Source organism: Mauremys mutica, chromosome 2, assembly GCF_020497125.1.
Source record: "Mauremys mutica isolate MM-2020 ecotype Southern chromosome 2, ASM2049712v1, whole genome shotgun sequence".
NCBI classification, from domain to species: domain Eukaryota; kingdom Metazoa; phylum Chordata; order Testudines; family Geoemydidae; genus Mauremys; species Mauremys mutica.
Window position 1 is genome coordinate 70944228 of NC_059073.1, and position 17037 is coordinate 70961264.

At 43.5% G+C, this 17037-nt stretch overlaps 1 protein-coding gene and 1 long non-coding RNA gene across 3 annotated transcripts in view; both read right to left on the reverse strand.

Moving 5' to 3' along the window:
- Positions 1-8501, reverse strand: part of LOC123362512 — a 46449-nt gene extending 37948 nt beyond the window's left edge. Inside the window, exon 1 of one of the 2 annotated variants that reach the window (XR_006576467.1) lies at positions 8409-8501. This is a non-coding gene — a long non-coding RNA (uncharacterized LOC123362512). Of the gene's footprint in view, positions 1-8341 lie in introns of both variants that reach the window. The other variant, XR_006576466.1, reaches the window with a different exon arrangement.
- Positions 1-17037, reverse strand: part of XKR4 (XK related 4) — a 309471-nt gene that overhangs the window by 270247 nt on the left and 22187 nt on the right. The window lies entirely within an intron of this gene.

Below are 17037 nucleotides of genomic sequence, written 5' to 3' on the forward strand. Positions count from 1 at the left end.
CACTGAGGTGAACCAGCAGAGTTGTGTCAGTTTGTTCAGAGCCTTCTTGTTTATTAACTATTCCCAACTCCAGACAGGGTTAGGAATATTATTATGCATCATTTTATTGTTCTAGCACCTAAAGGTCTCGACCACACCAGGTCTCCATTGAGATATGCACTGTACAAGCACTTAAATATCAGCCACTGCTCAAGAGAGATTACGATCTGATCCTGCTTCAGTTGGACTCCATGTGGTGCAGGGGTGTGCTCACATGCAATCAGTTGCAGGATCAGAGCCTAAAAGACAAGCCATAACACATGGATGAAACAAATACACAGGGGAAGGGAACTGGCAGAGGAAGTGGGCAGGGGAGGGACTGGATAACAGTGATTCTCTGTTGCCCTTCACCTTAGTAGTCATACACCACTGTAAAGTGGATGTAAATCAGTACCATTCTGTTTTAGTAGCAGGTTACACTTTCCACTGGTGTAAATGAGTATCTCGAATAAATATCAATGGAGACACAAGTCCAGAAGGCTTCAGCATAAACTAGCTGTGTCCTAAACTCATAGCCAGTCAGAAGCATTAATCACAACTTGTCACCTGTCTGAGTTATACCTTTTCCATGAGCCTTCAACTGCCTCACATATTATCTACCAAAGTATTAAAAAAAATGTTGTATCAAAATTCTTAATGGTTGAGAATGCAGCATAAATACAGTTTCATGCACTACTGCTTAACTGAACATATCCATACATTTTATTGGGTTCATGGTTTTACTTTCAAACATGATATCTTGATAATATTTTATTAATACATCTAAAACATATAATTACCCCTGAAACATTAGTAAATCCCCAAGAAATCCTGGAAAGAAAAATCCTTTCATACACACTGTATTTTACAGTTGAAAGTTATGAAATCTAGCAATTAATTGGCATTACCAGTTCCACACATTGTTTTTATACACACACCATTTATTGTTGCATTGCTGGGCAAGACTAATGAACTATCGTCAATTATTTTTACTTTAGTGAAAGTCATTGTCCTTTTTTTGTAAAGACAAGGTATCCAAGTTATCACTGTAAGATGTACATTCTATGCAAAAAAAAAAAAGAGATAACAGTTAGACATCTACAGTATAGAATAATGATCTTGCGCCCCTATATGAATTACACGATTAATCTCAAAAGCTATCCTAGGCAAGCAGAAATAAATACTGGAGATGGGCCAAGTCTGGAAAAGTTTAAGTGCTACCCAGCCACTTGTGAGCTGCATAGGAAATTTTCCCATCTCTACACCAGCTAATAGTGAGCAGAGACAATGGGAGCATGAGAAAAGAAAGAGGGGAGAAAATGATCAAGGGCTGGAAAGACACAATAAGTGCAAGATAGAGGAGGGAAATGACAGGCAAGTCACTTAGAGTGGATTTTCAAAAGCGCTTAGCAGTGGGCTTACCCTGCTCCCTTTGAAGCTGATGCTAAAAACGGCTGACTTCTATGGGAGCATAGTTTGGTCAACACTGAATGCTTCTGAAAATTCTACCTTAGTGCCTTGGTGCTTCAATTCCCCAGTGGTAAAATCGGAGTTATATAATAGTTCCATCCGTCACAGGGGAATTGTGAGTATATAGTAATTAGTATTTGCATGATTATCAGATATTATTTTGACAAGTGCCACTGACAATCCTATAAATAAGAGTTGCGGGGGGGGGGAGGTGGAGCGGGTAGGTTCTCTCTCTCCATTTACTGAATATTTGACCTGGTCTTTTTGAGTACTGTACCAACAGAGTCTTCTTAGTTGGTTGCATGTAGGTACTGTACATGCATGTATTGTACTTAGCTAGCTACCTGTAGTTCCTGGTGATACCTAGAGTTCCTGGAAGACTATGAGGTAGACATTACAAAACTCACTAATCTCTAGAACATATAGATATTTTACAGAATAGTATTGGACAAATTCTGGCCTCAGTCACACCCATATAATACCATTAACATCAATGAGATTGCACTGATGTAAATAAGAGCAGAATTTGGCCCTGTGAGTCTTTTCAGATACATTGGCTGTTCATTCTGGTCAAGTACTGCCCACATTGTGGGATTTGGGTGTGTAATTATTTTAAGTTGCCTTGCTGATTTTACTTTCCTATAAAACACATTGTTGTGTATCTTGTTGGATAACAATCCTGCTTTCCTTTTGACTTTGTTATAATGATAATCAATTTTCTAACTTTTAAAGTTCAATAGATTACTGTAAAAATTAGATCTTCCCCATCTCTCCCTGGGGGGGGGGGGGAAGAAGAGAATGACACCCACCCAGAATAGCCAGCCTGGAGCTTAAGAATGTGGGACACCCAGATTCAAATCCCTTTTCTGAATCAGGCCTGACTTGAACCTGGGCCTCCCACACCCATGTGAGTGCCCTAAGCACCGAGTTATTGGCTATTCTGCAGTGTTTCTTGCTCATGTCTCTTTGTGAAGAATTTCAAAAGGTGCCATGTTCCTTCCAACCTGCGGAACGAATGTTTTTTGTGAAACAGAATTCTTGTTTTCCATCCAGCCCTATTAAAAATACAAAAGTGAAAGAGTTTTTGAAGGTCTTATTTCTTCCGGGAGCTTTAGATATTATTGTCTTTCCTGCTTTCCCAGACAATCTATATCCAAGGACAATATAGCTCTATTAACCTTGCTATAATCAGCCAGAATGTCAAAATCTGTGTTATAAATCTTCAACTTAATCACTTGTGATTAAATATTCAGATGAAATTATGTGCAACATAATGTTATACATCCATCTCCTCTTCCTTAATTGATGACAACAACAGAGGAGTAGAGTGGGGGCGGGGGAAGAAAGGACCAAAACCCTTTATGTATATCAAGACAACTAATACAAGTCTTTGCAGACAACTTCCATCTTTAAGCATGCCGTAATTTCATAAGCCCTGCAACAAGAAACATTATTCTAATGTTGAACAATAAATTAGCATTTAGTAAAGCAGTTGACTTTTAACTTTAGATATTCAATAGAATAAATGGTCAAATGTTGCCATCTTTTACAAACATTGCCCCCAGTCCTGAAATCAGATGCCCTGACATGAACTCCTGTGCCTTTTCAGAGCTTCACTGATTTCAGGATCAGGTTCTATAACCTTTACCAAAAGAAGTTATAGAAGTATTCCACATGCATACAGTAAGTACTACATATGAGACACTTTTCAGTGCTCAATGGGTGAAATTCACCCCTATGCACAAGGGCAGTGCAAGGCCTATGCACCACTGAATTCCTCAAACCAGGGGTGGGCAAACTTTTTGGCCTGAGGGCCACATCTAGGTAAGGAAATTGCATGCAGGGCCATGAATGTAGGGCTGGGGCAGGAGGTTGGGGTGCGGGAGGGAGTGTGGGGAGCAGGGGCGGCTCTAGCCATTTTGCCGGTCTAAGCACGGCGGCACACCACGGGGGGCGTTCTGCCGGTCGCCGGTCCCGCAGCTCCTCTGGACCTCCCGCAGACGCGCCTGCGGAGGGCCCACTGGGCCCGCGGCTCCGGTGGACCTCCCGCAGGCGTGCCTGCGGATGCTCCACCAGAGCCGCGGGACCAGTGGACCCTCCGCAGGCACGCCTGCGGGAGGTCCACCGGAGCCACCTGCCGCCCTCCCGGTGACCGGCGGAGCGCCCCCCACGGCTTGCCACCCCAAGCACGCGCTTGGCATGCTGGGGCCTGGAGCCGCTCCTGGTGGGGAGTGGGAGGGGGTGCGGTGTGCAGAAAGGGGCTTAGGGCAAGGGGTTGGGGCAGAGGAGGGTTGTGGGGCATACGAGGGGGCTCAGGGAAGGGGGTTGGGGTGCAGGGGGATGTGGAATGTGGGAGGGGGCTCAGGGCAGGGGTGCAGAGAGGAATATGGGAGGGGGCTCAGGGCAGGGGGGTGGGGTGCAGGCAGGGTGTGGCAGCGGGCTCAGGGCAGGGAGTTGAGGTGTGGAGGTTCAGGGTTCGGGCTCTGGCCTGGCGCCGTACACCTGGAGTGGCTCTGGGGTGGCACCAGCATGCACCGGAGCCAGGGCAGGCTCCCTGCCTGCCTGCCTGCCCTGGCCCCGCACTGCTCCCAGAAGCAGCCAGCACCAAGTCCCTGCGAACCCTGGGGGAGGGGGAGCAAAGGGCTCCGCACACTGCCCTTGCCTGTGGGTACTTCCCCTGAAGCTCCCATTGGCTGCGGTTCCCCGTTCCCGGCCAATGGGAGATGTGGGGGGCAGGGCCTGCAGGAGAGGGCAGCACATAGAGCCCTCTGCCCCCCCGCCCCTCAGGGGCCACAGGGACATGGTGCTGGCTACTTCTGGGAGCAGCATGGGGCCTGCTGTGCCACAGGGGTGGCAATCCCATGGGCTGGATCCAAAGCCCTGATGGGCCAGATCTGGCCCGTGGGCTGTAGTTTGCCCACCCCATTCTTAAACACTATTTTAGTTACATTTAGAAATGCCTACTGATTTTGGGGTGATGCCTCAGTGTTTGAGCACTCAGTTTAAGATATTTAGAGCTTGATTTGGGGAGATGCTGAGCATATGCAGCTCCCACTGACTTAAACTGAAGTTGTTGTTACTCAGCACCCCTGAAAAATTCAACATGAAAAGTGTCCTAAACTTGACACCCAATGTCAGGTGGTCACCTTTGACTTGTTTGTACATAGTAAGAAATTCTAGATGGAAAGGACCTAATAGATCACCCAGTTTATCCTCCTGCCAGTATCAGACTAGTCCATGCAGTAGACTTTAATGATTTAATTTTTAAATGACACATACAATTGGTCTTCCACCATTTTCCTCAGGTGATTATTTCATAGTCTAACTAATCTCATTATTAAGTTGTGTCCTGTTATTCAGCCAAAATGTTCTTATTTTAAAGTGAATGCTTTTTTTTGGTTTGGTTTTGTTTTTGCTGACCCTTGCTTTCTTAAAAGTGGATATCGAGATGGATATCTCAGCAGTACATAGACAGCTCTGGCTGCTTTACCAGTGCACGTTTACCTGCACTGCTGTCCAATGCATCTCATCATGGTTCCTGACAACCTAGTTGTGTGGGTAAGAATGTGCCATGCTCAGGTCATTTAATTTGTTTATCTCTGTGAATGATCACCAATGCTGTCAATGGGGTTACTGGATTTTGTGCTGTAAAGTCTTATTTATTAGAAACTAGATAGACTGCTAACTTATTTCACATAGCCCATTGAACAGCCATTCGAACATTTTTTGTCAGCAATATCCTGATCTAGATTTATATCACTGGTCTAGGGAAAAGAGGCAACACTTCAATAAGTGATTTTATCAAAAAAAGTTCTGCTGAATTACACACTTTTCATAATTGAAGAGTTTCATTATAGGCTTCTCTGGCTCACAGAGTGCAGTTTAGGTTTGATCAGGAAATTTTTGATGAAGCATTTTTTGCCAGAAAATGCTGATTTGTCAAAACTGAAATTTTCATCAGGAAAGATTTGTCAAGTCTGACATGGCAGAGGGAGGGAGGGAGGGAGAGAGAACCCACCCAGTCAAGAATAGCCAATACCTAGTGTTTAGGGCAGTCACCTGAGATATGAGAGACTCACATTCAAGACCCTGCTCTGCCTGATTCAGACCAGGGACTTAAACGTGGGTCTCCCCACATCCCAGATGAATGCCTGCCTATCAGGCTGTTATTCTGGGGTGGGTCTTTTGTTTTTCATGTAAAACTTCAAATGGCCTCAGTTTCATCCTGAAGCAAATGGGACATTTTTTGAACTCTTGAATAATTTCACAGGATGGGAAAACAGTGTCCTGCCTAGGTTTGACAATCTCTGACCCTGATCCTGCAAACATGCAGGGGCTTAACTTTACTGCATAAGTAGACTTACTGAAGTGTTTGCAGGATTGGGTCCTCTCCATATACTGCTGCAGATGTGAAGAAATGCAAGTACTTACATAAGAACGGCCATACTGGGTCAGACCAAGAGGGAATGAACAGAACAGGTAATCATCAAGCGATCCATCCCCTGTTGCCCATTCCCAGCTTCTGGCAAACAGAGGCTAGGGACACCATCCCTGCCCATCCTGGCTAATAGCCATTGATGGACCTATTCTCCATTAACTTGTCTAGTTCTTTTACTTACAGAATAAAAACTGCCATCTACAAGAAAAAAATATTCTCACAATCACTAAGTAACACATTTTTCACTTATTGTTAGCAAGCTTCTGCTAAAACTTACAGGCCTGATTCTGTCATTCTTACTCACGATGAATAAGGTACTGCTTACTTCATAAGTAGTCCTAGTGAAGTCAATGGAATTTATTCATTAAATAAGGAACTACTACTCACCACGAGTAAGAAGTGAGCCAGAGAGGTCTGAATGAAATGAATAGGAGCAAATTTTGCCCTAATTTTGATTCTGTACAACCACAGCAGAGTTTTACTTCACAGTACTTCAGAAATGGAGTTAGTCACATTTACACAATATCATTCTGTACGGTACAAGAAATATGAGGCATCTTACCACCCTGAGGTATGAAAAATTCTATATTATATTCAGCAGTCTGGTGTGGCACATTCTGAAGCGGTTGTACATTAAGTAGTTATTTGATTTTGTCACACACTGTACAATCTAGCTCAATGAAATCTGATCTTTTTTTCCAAGTCAGTTGCATTGTCTGGTTCTTATGCTTAGGCTGCAATGTTTGTAGTTACAAACACTTCAGAGGAAAGTATACAATGAGAAAAAAGAAAACAATTTAATACTATTTGATTTAAAAATTTTACAAAACAAGACAAAATCCTGGATCTTTGGCCTGGAGATACTGAGTGTCCCTTCAATAAAGCCTAAATGCTCCTCAGAGCAGAAGTTCTCTCTATTTGTGTCTTCTACAGTTATGAGCACATTGTCAGTGCCTAATAAAATATTAATAAGAGATTTTCTTTGTTTTGACTGACTTAAGTTATCCCAACATACCAGATATCTGTTATACAAAAATCAGTCTACTACTGCCACGATAGATACAAGCCTAAAATTAGGTTCCTAAATACATATGTAAGTGGTCTGATTTTCAGTAGCGCTGAGCACTCAGCAATGCCCATTAATGTTATGAACCTAGCTTTTGGCTTGTAACTTTGAAAATCTTGACCTACATATATGTTGTCATAGTGAAGAACAACAGCTATATGGTGTGTTGCATCATGGAGCTCTAATCTAACTAGTCTCAGGGAAAGCCATGGACCCAGAAGCTGAAATGCTATTTGAGGAGATATTTAGTAGAAGCTTAAATCATTGACTGTGAAACTTTTAAGCCTCTTGACTTCATAGCATGTGACAATACATCTCTGTGGAATAAAATCAAAATTTTGAAAGCCTGAATTAGTTTTGACTGAATTTCTACCAGCAAGTTTTCTATTTGATCAGATCATGCCTGGAGAATAAACAAAATGCCAGCAGACTTAGGCTGGGCTATAAAATGGAAACTTCTGATTTAGATCTTATTATTATTGGGAGTCAAAGCAGATATAGCTTGGAAATTCTTACAAAATGTTAATGTAGCTGTTCTGACTTAATTGTACTGTGAGCTGATGTCAAGATTTTCTTTATGACTGCAGGGTTAGAGAATCTAAAGCTATGTGGTTCTAGATCTTGTGCGTATATTCTTTACATGCTAAATTGCAAGTTATATTTAGCAGCAAAAACATTGTTATACATCTTAGGGCTTGATCCTGCAATATTCTGAGCAATTCTGAAAGGTCCTGAGCATGTAAATCTTTCATTTACATAAACACCACCGCCTAGCATTTATAAGGAATTTTTCTTCGACAGATCTTATGTTTTATAAAGGATCTTATAATGCTTTATAATCATTTATCCTTTTTTACAGATGGGGAAAGTGAGGCATAGAGAGGGGAAGCGACTTGCCCAAGGTCATCCAGCAGGGGATTCCTGCAAACACTCACTCACATGAGTAACTTGAGGCACGAATACTCTCCTTAAATTCAAGTGACTACTTACATCAAGTTACTCACCTCTATATTTGCAGGAAAGTCTCCGATTTATCTCAGTGGATACTAGTTCTGGCCCTATACCCACTGTGGGACATAAACATTTTAAATATTTTTCTTGAGCTGAAACTTATAATTGATGACCTGTATCTTCCACTGATTTAGCCTCCTCATTATAATACATCACATTTACATGCACCCCATGTCACTAGCAGACTATTTATAAAAGGAACATAATTAGCAAGATGATTTTATAATTATGTTTTAAAATATGGCAACTATCAGTTCAGATTGGGTGCTTATATTTTAATTACATTGCTCTGTTTATGGAATCTTTTTATATGTATTTTTTATTGTTTCAGTTCTTACTTTTTGGTGTTCTGAAACAGCCATAGAGGGCCTGGCTCAGTAGGACCATAGAGAGTCCTCAACTCACACTGACTCAGAAGTTCAGGATGCTGGTGACCTCAGATTGTCAGATCCAGAGTTCCTCTCCCACCCCAGACTCCCACTGAATGTGAGATCAGGCTGACAAGCAGGTTCATAGAACTTCAACAGATCACATGGTGTTGTCATAATGATCAGCTAAATCATATGGGATTACATTGCCACAGCCCTCTCTGTGCCATGCTGGGGAATAAGGCTCATCTTGTCTTGCTCCCTGTTAAACCCTAATCAGACTATAACTATAGCTATGGGGATAAAAGGTTGCCTGAAATTCCACAATGTGCTAAAATGAGTGGGGAGGGCTAGAGAGTGGTGGGAACCCCAGTTCTATCCCCTCACTCGCCAGCCAGAATAACTAGCTGGATGCAAGAAGGATATGCTACAGAAAAGGATGAAATATTCTTCATCCAGAACGAGGGAAAGAATTGCTACACTCAAAATCACAAATTTGTTAATTCCTGGCATGTTACAGCAATACATTGCCTCTTACCCCAGGGCAGCTTATAAAGTTATACCCTATCCCATGATTTTATATAAACAGGGCACTGGGCCTTCAGACAAATGCACATGTCCCGGTGCACCTGTTACAGCTCTAAGTCCTTTGAAGACTAGGCATCCTGGGAAATGTAATTTCCCAGAAAGTACTGAAAATCCAGAGACCATACAACCAAGGACACAGGTAACAGTCTGAGATCTCTATGGTATGAAGACTTGGGACTGACTGGTAGAATGAGAGAGACCTGTGAGGAGCAACAAGTGCCAAGAAATGCCTGCTGAAGCCCTGATACAAGAGCCAAAAGGATTGTTGAGCCCTGGGAAGGTCTTAAGGATTTGTGTTGCTGGGGTAGGCTTTCTATGGTGGGCTAAGAGGAACCAAGAACCTTTCAGCTGGAGTCCTAATAGAGGAGCCAAACTGAACTGTTTAGATTTATTACGTGTTGGGGCTTCAGGGAGAAGACCCCAGGAAGAGGATTTTTTTATTTTAATCACTTGCTGTGAAGTAGATGCATATGTGAGGAAATGAGGAGTAGCAGAGCACACAGATTGTGGAGGGAGCAGTGTTCCAACAAGAGTATGAAATAGATATTTTTTAAAACTCTGACCACAGTAATAAACATGTCTTGTTAAATAACAAAATTTAATTACTAAAGTTAAGAGTGCTTGTGATAACAATGCAGCAGCACTTCTAATTATCAAAAACTAACAAAATGCACATTCCCTCACAATACCACAACCTTAACACATGGATTGTTGTGTGTCAGTGTGTGTGTTCATCTATGGGGATGAGAGAGTTTAATATATTTTAGTCTTTATGTCTGTATAGGGTGACCAGATGTCCCAATTTTACAGGGAAAGTCCAGATTTTTGGGTCTTTTTCTTAGGCTCCTATTACCTCCCCCACCACCACCCCTGTCCCGACTTTTCACATTTGCTGTCTGATCACTCTATGTCTGTATCTAAATACTTCTTTTAGCAACACTCTTAATGCATAATATCAGTCCATACATATCAAATGACAATATCATTTTTGGTAAAGTACTTAGCTGCTGTTTCTTGAAAATAATATTGTGTAGTAGAAAACGTACAATAATAATTTGTGGCAAAGTTATGCAGTGCAAACCTCTAAGATAGGAAGACATTTGTAGACATGCATTTCAGGCAGATCTGTGTGCGTCATTAATATGTAGATACATAAAATGTTTCTTTTCATAAAGATTTGTGCTGTGCTTATTTTTGAGATTCCTGGGTAATAACAGTTTGTATTTGGGGTCAAAGTTAAAGTTCTTATGGTCTGATGGAATATACACTTAATACTTCACAAGAATATAATGGTCCTGACTGAGAGCTAAGCGTGGGGCAGCTTGGTTAGGGACAAGGGAGAGGGAAGAGATGGCCATATGCCACCTTGGAGACCCTCCTGGTTTTGGGGCCTGCCAGTATGCAAATCCCCAACATAAGATGGAACATCCAGAGAGCTGCTCTTGCTTAAGTTCTACAACTGATCCCTGATCCCACAGTATTCTTGCCAGCAAGATAAAGAAGTATGGGCTGGATGAATGGACTATAAGGTAGATAGAAAGCTGGCTAGATCATCGGGTTCAACAGGTAGTGATCAATGGTTCCATGTCTAGTTGGCAGTCAGTATCAAGCGGAGTGCCTCAAGGGTTGGCTCTGGGGCTGGGTTTGTTCAATATCTTCATTAATGATCTGGAGGATGGTGTCGACTGCACTCTCAGCAACTTTGCAGATGACACTAAACTGGGTGAAGTGGTAGATACTGGAGGGTAGGGATAGGAAACAGACGGACCTAGACAAATTAGAGGATTGGGCCAAAAGAAATCTGATGAGGTTCAACAAGGAAAAGTGCAGAGTCCTTCACTTAGGATGGAAGAATCACATGCACTGTTACAGACTATGGACCGAGTGGCTAGACAGCAGTTCTGCAGAAAAGGACCTAAGGGTTACAGTGGACGAGAAGCTGGATATGAGTCAGTGTGCCCTTGTTGCCAAGAAGGCTAATGGCATTTTGGGCTGTATAAGTAGGGGCATTGCCAGCAGATTGAAGGATGTGATCATTCCCCTCTATTTGGCATGGGTGAGGCCTCATCTGGAGTACTGTGTCCAGTTTTGGGCCCTACACTACAAGAAGGATGTAGAAAAATTGGAAAGAGTCCAGCGGAGGGCAACAAAAATGATTAGGGAGCTGGAGCACATGATTTATGAGGAGAGGCTGAGGGAATTGGGATTATTTAGTCTGCAGAAGAGAAGAATGAGGGGGGATTTGATAGCTGCTTTCAACTACCTGAAAGGGGGTTCCAAAGAGGATGGATCTAGACTGTTCTCAGTGGTACTAGATGACAGAACAAGGAGTAATGGTCTCAAGTTGCAGTGGGGGAGGTTTAGGTTGGATATTAGGAAAAACTTTTTCACTAGGAGGGTTGTGAAGCACTGGAATGGGTTACCTAGGGAGGTGGTGGAATCTCCTTCCTTAGAGGTTTTTAAGGCCCGGCTTGACAAAGCCCTGGCTGGGATGATTTAGTTGGGGATTGGCCCTGCTTTGAGCAGGGGGTTGGACTAGATGACCTCCTGAGGTCCCTTCCAACCCTGATATTCTGTGATTCTAACTGACCAAAGGGGGCTTTCTAGTAGCTCACACTACCTGGGGCACCTCCCCTGACTAAGCCCCAACCTATATGCTATGAGCTACTGGCATAGAACACCACCTGTTATTTCTCTATAGGTTGAACATATCCCTTAAAATACAAAGTTGGTCAAGATCTGGTCAACTGCATTGACCACATAAAACAAAGGAATAAGAGACAACTCATTTCAGCAAAATCAGTAACAAGCACCCTGTTATGGAATCAGTTTGTCAGCAATCTAATTAAAAATAGCGATAGATCAGAACAGCAACATGAGGTAGCCTGCTAGAATGTACTTCTGAGCATACTCATACAGAGGTCTGTCCCCTGAGGAAAACTTCATGGGTGGTAAACAGCTTAAGAAGGCTGAGAAAAAACTGTCAACCATAATGTAAAACAAACAAAATAAGTTAATATACTGTAACTTTGTTTCAAAATTATTTGTCAAGTTTAAAAACAGACTGACATATTTATGAAGGAAAGGCAAAATACCCACATGCTCTAAAGCTGATCATAGGCAACAATTTATATCCTGAATATAGCTGGAAAAGTTCTGGGTTTTAGCATCTTTAAAAACTATGATGTTGCAATACAATTAAGAAAACCTCTTTGAATTATGCATCTTTCATTCAGTTCCTCCCGCAGATATGAGAGCACTGCAACCCCTTGCCAAGTCTGATCCTGATATGCCATGGGGCAAATACAGACCCTAAACTGTCATACTCCATTTACATCATATGTGGGGAAGAGCTAATGTGATTGCTCAGAATGTTAAGTACTACTACTGTGTTCAGGAGAAAATATCAACAATCTAAAATCTGAATTATTTATTAAGGAGGAAGTGCCTTTTGAAGTGAACATTATTTATCTCTTCTCAGAACTAATGCCTAAATATGATGAAAAAATTGTTGCAAGGAGAAGAGGGAATTTAAAAGGCACTTTCATGATTCATAGCCTGCAGATTTTACATGCCTTTTTCATGTGTTTCATCTGTTTTCCAGGGCCATGTACAACTTTTTGCCAGGCCTAGATACTTAGTTGATGAGCACCTTAGAAATGCCTGTAATAAACAATGGAATTGATCACCCCTCACGGGGAAAACTCTCAGGAGAGGAAACTGTTTGCAGGAGACAGTGATCACCTACCTATAAGCCATGTGGTAGGGACCAGCTGGATCCCAGGACCATCCCCAGGAAGGGTTTGTGCCTCCATTATAGCTGTTTGTCCCTAACAGCCCATCTTGTGCCCCAGCAACATAGCTCTTGCAGCCATGATGTAAAGGCTTCCCCAGAGATGAAAGTATGCTGTACGGGCGTACCAGCAAGAGCTGGTATGCCATGCTGGACTGGACTGGCTTCCCCAGCGGTGATTTAAAGGGCCCAGGGTTCCAGCCGCTGTGGGGAGCCCCGGGCCCTTTAAATCACCACCGGAGCTCCGGCAGCCAGGCTCGGGTGGGGATTTAAAGGGCCTGGAGCTCCAGCCACCGTGGAAAGCCCCGGGCGCTTTAAAGCGCCACCGGAGCTCCGGCAGCGAGGCTTGGCAGCGTTTTAAAGGGTCCAGGGCTCCCCACAGCAGCCGGAACCTCTGGCCCTTTAAATCCCCACCGGAGCCCAGCAGCCAGGTTCAGGTGGGGATTTAAAGGGCCTGGAGCTCCAGCCACTGTGGAAAGCCCCGGGCGCTTTAAAGCGCCACCGGAGCTCCGGCAGCGAGGCTTGGCAGCGCTTTAAAGGGCCCAGGGCTCCCCACAGCAACCAGAACCTCTGGCCCTTTAAATCCCCACTGGAGCCCAGCAGCCAGGTTCAGGTGGGGATTTAAAGGGCCCGGAGCTCCAGCCGCTGCGAGAAGCCCCGGACTCTTTAAAGCGCCGCTGCCAGAGCTCCGGCAGCGAGGCTTGGGCAGCACTTTAAAGGGCCCGGAGCTCCACAGCGGCTGGAGCCCCAGGCCCTTTATTTTGCCCCACAGCCCGAGGGCTCCCAGACGCCTCTGCAGCTGGGAGCTCTGGGGTGATTTAAAGGCCCCGCCTCTTCCAGTTGAGGCTACACCTCTTCCGGTTGAGATCACACCCCCACACAGGACTCCAGCGTACCGGTAAGTCCTTTCAGTTACTTTCACCCCTGGGCTTCCCCCACAACCACCAAGAGAGGTGGTCAGCAGAAAGTCAATACAGCCCAGGGCTGTACCGTAACTTTGATGGGCTTTAAACTGGGAATGGGGGTAGGCAGGGGCAAGACATCCTACACTCTGTGCCTATGAAAATCCCTAGGCACACAATGTGCCCTCCATGAGATCTGTGGAGAAGGGTGCATACTGCTGCAGCTATGGCACACTCACACATCCTCGAGAAAATGGAGTTCAATATGACAAATCCTTCACTATCACTTGATAAATCTTCATTTGGTCAAATGTGAATTTTGTCATAATACAGTACAGTCTCAGTTCTGAACAGTACCTTTACAGTGACATTTTAAGTGGGATAGAGACTCCTAAATCAATGCTAGCAGTTATATGCAGTTAGTGCCCATTATCTCTCTGCAGGTATTATTATGAAGTTAAGAATTAGGGGATAAGCCATTCCGAGGTATTAAGATCATTTTTTTTTACACAAGCTGATATTATATTAAAATATCATATGATCAAAATTCCAGATGATTGTTTTATGAAAATATTGGCCATTTAAGACTTAAAATTCCATATATAGATTAAGAAAATAGGTGACAATAAAATATTCTGAGAAGTCTAAAATACTGTACTTTTTCTTATTTATCCTGGATTGCATACATTTCCAAAATATTGTAACACATTTAGTGTAGCAGAAATATTCAATATTTTTCAAAAAGCTCTTAAGCTTTTACTATCAAGTACTTTCTTCACTGAAAGAAGTGGATGTGAGCTCCATGGTAGTTAATATCAAGAAAGGTATTAATGTATCTTTATGTTTTGCTATAGATAGCACTGTATTTTAGAAGACATTGAGCATGACTACATATTAGTCTGAACTATAAATTATTAGGACAGTTCAAAAGTCTGCAAGTGTTTGCCTCAAAACACCCACCCTTTCAAAAGATATTGATCCTTTAGGGGAAGGGTTAAATAGGTTATGCTGACTCATTGAGGCAGATGGCTTGTTACTCCTCGGCATAAGGGAGGTAGAAGTGGTACTCTTGCGAGAATCTAGGGTACAGACTAAATAAACTATGAGATAAGAAGCCAAGAAGCATCCAATCCTGGGGAGAAGGAGTCAGCTGGCATCAGGGGCGGCTCCAGGCCCCAGCACGCCAAGCACGTGCTTGGGGCGGCATGCCGCGGGGGGTGCTCTGCCAGTCGCCGGGAGGGCGACAGGCAGGCAGCCTTTGGCGGCATGCCTGAGGAGGGTCCGCTGGTCCCGCGGCTCCGGTGGACCTCCCGCAGGCGTGCCTGCAGAGGGTCCGCTGGTCCCGCGGCTTCGGTGGAGCCGCGGGACCAGCAGACCCTCCGCAGGCACACCTGCGGGAGTCCACCGGAGCCGCGGGACCAGCGACCAGCAGAGCGCCCCCCACGGCATGCCGCCGTGCTTGGGGCGGCGAAATGTCTAGAGCCGCCCCTGGCTGGCATAGACTTTGTTTTAGAGCAACTTCGACAGGCACCTGCTCAGAAATGCATCCATATTTTGAAAATATTTTCAAGATGTTTTTAATAAAGTATCATTATTAATATTACAGTGGCACCTAGAGGCTCCACATGAGATAAGGATCCCTTTGTGCTATTCAAACACGGTAAGAGAAGTCCCAGCTTCAGAGAGCTTACAGTCCAAATAGGACAAAGGGTAGGAGAAAAGGAAAAATACTATTTTACAGATGGGGAACTGAGCCACAGAAAGATTAAATGATTTGCCCAAGGTTTCACATAGCAAGCCTGTGGCAGTACTGCGAACTGAAACCAGGTTTCCTGAGTCCCACTCCAGCACCTTAACCACAAAGACACCCTATCCCCCTTTCTCAGACTGATTTTATATAGATTGTATGTACTGAGGGACAAGAAAATATAGCGACAGACACCTTGTGGAGGCAAGAGGATTATGACTCAAAACCTACACATCACCCACTGGCTGACCCTGCTGCATCATTGCAAGAGGGGAAGAGTGACCCATAGAATCCCTCAATGCCAAATGGTAAAGGGAGTTCCCAGAATACCTTAATCCTAGTATGTACATTCTGGTTCACCAAGGAGTGTCATGTATGATCTTAAATGAAAGCCAGGATCATGCTGCTCATTAATATTATTGTGAAGTGTATGTACAGATTTTATGTAAAAAGTTATGAAAATATGTCCCAAAGTCTGAATCAAGGCAGGCTGACAAATAGGTTTCTATCACACAAAGGATGTATATTCACCTATCTGTCTCGTTTCACATGTAAATTATGTATTGTAAGCCAACATGATGGGAGTCATTTACGTCAGCAGGGGGATAGGAAGCCAACAAGGAGGCAGGACACCAGAGACTGAACTGTCCTGTCTCTGGGGCCAGACAATGAACTTTGGGGATATAAGTCGAAGACAAGAAGATACCCCTTCACCTATTAAGTAAATGGACTCTATGTGTACATTTCTGAAAATGTGATCCCAACCTGCCCTGGTTAGAAACACTGCAAAAAGGCTTTGGGTGAGATAAGACTGCTTTAGACTGTTAGTTTAGTGTCTAGAAATCATGTATTGATGTTGTTTTATATGTAACCTTTTTGTTTCCATTTTCCTTATGCACTACCTCTTAAATCTTGATCTCGGATAATAAACTTATGTTTGTTTTCACTATAAACATATCTCAGTGCTGGGGTATTGTACCAGAAGCTGATGCTGAGTTGACTCATTCAACCTGGTGTGTAAGCTATTCCCTTGGGGACCACTCACAAGGTATTACTGTGAGTGTCCTGTGGAGAAGGGGCTGAATACTACAGGGGAACATTTCAAAGGGCTCAGGGGCTGGGGTACACCTCTTGTTAACATAAAAGGCAAAGGAAGGTCTGGCAGAGCTCAGAGGAGAGTGCTTTGGTGGCTAACAGTCTGGAGATGTCAGGGAGCGGACACCCAGTTAAGCACCAGCAAGTCTCCCCCTTGCTGGAAGCAGGAGAGTAACAAGGTGACTCAGTCCTGGGCATCCCAAGAACCATCACAGTAGTCTCACATCACTACATTCTAAAATTATTTTACTAAATGAGGAAACTGAAGCTGTAATCTAGTGAGTCTATTTAAAAAGAAGAGAGTAAAGGGTAGATTTTAGGTATTATACCTGCTTTTGAATCCCATACCAATTTTTGTGGTTTACTATTTTATTTTCCCTTTTAAAAATATATAATATTTGTTATGCAGCCCTTGGGGCTGTTCTAACTTATTCCAAGCACTACATAAACTCCTGGCATGGGCAGAATTTGAATGGCACAGTGGCAGCTTAGGGTTCCTTTACCCCCTTTCCTTATCGGTTGTGCCTTTTGTGCTGAAAAA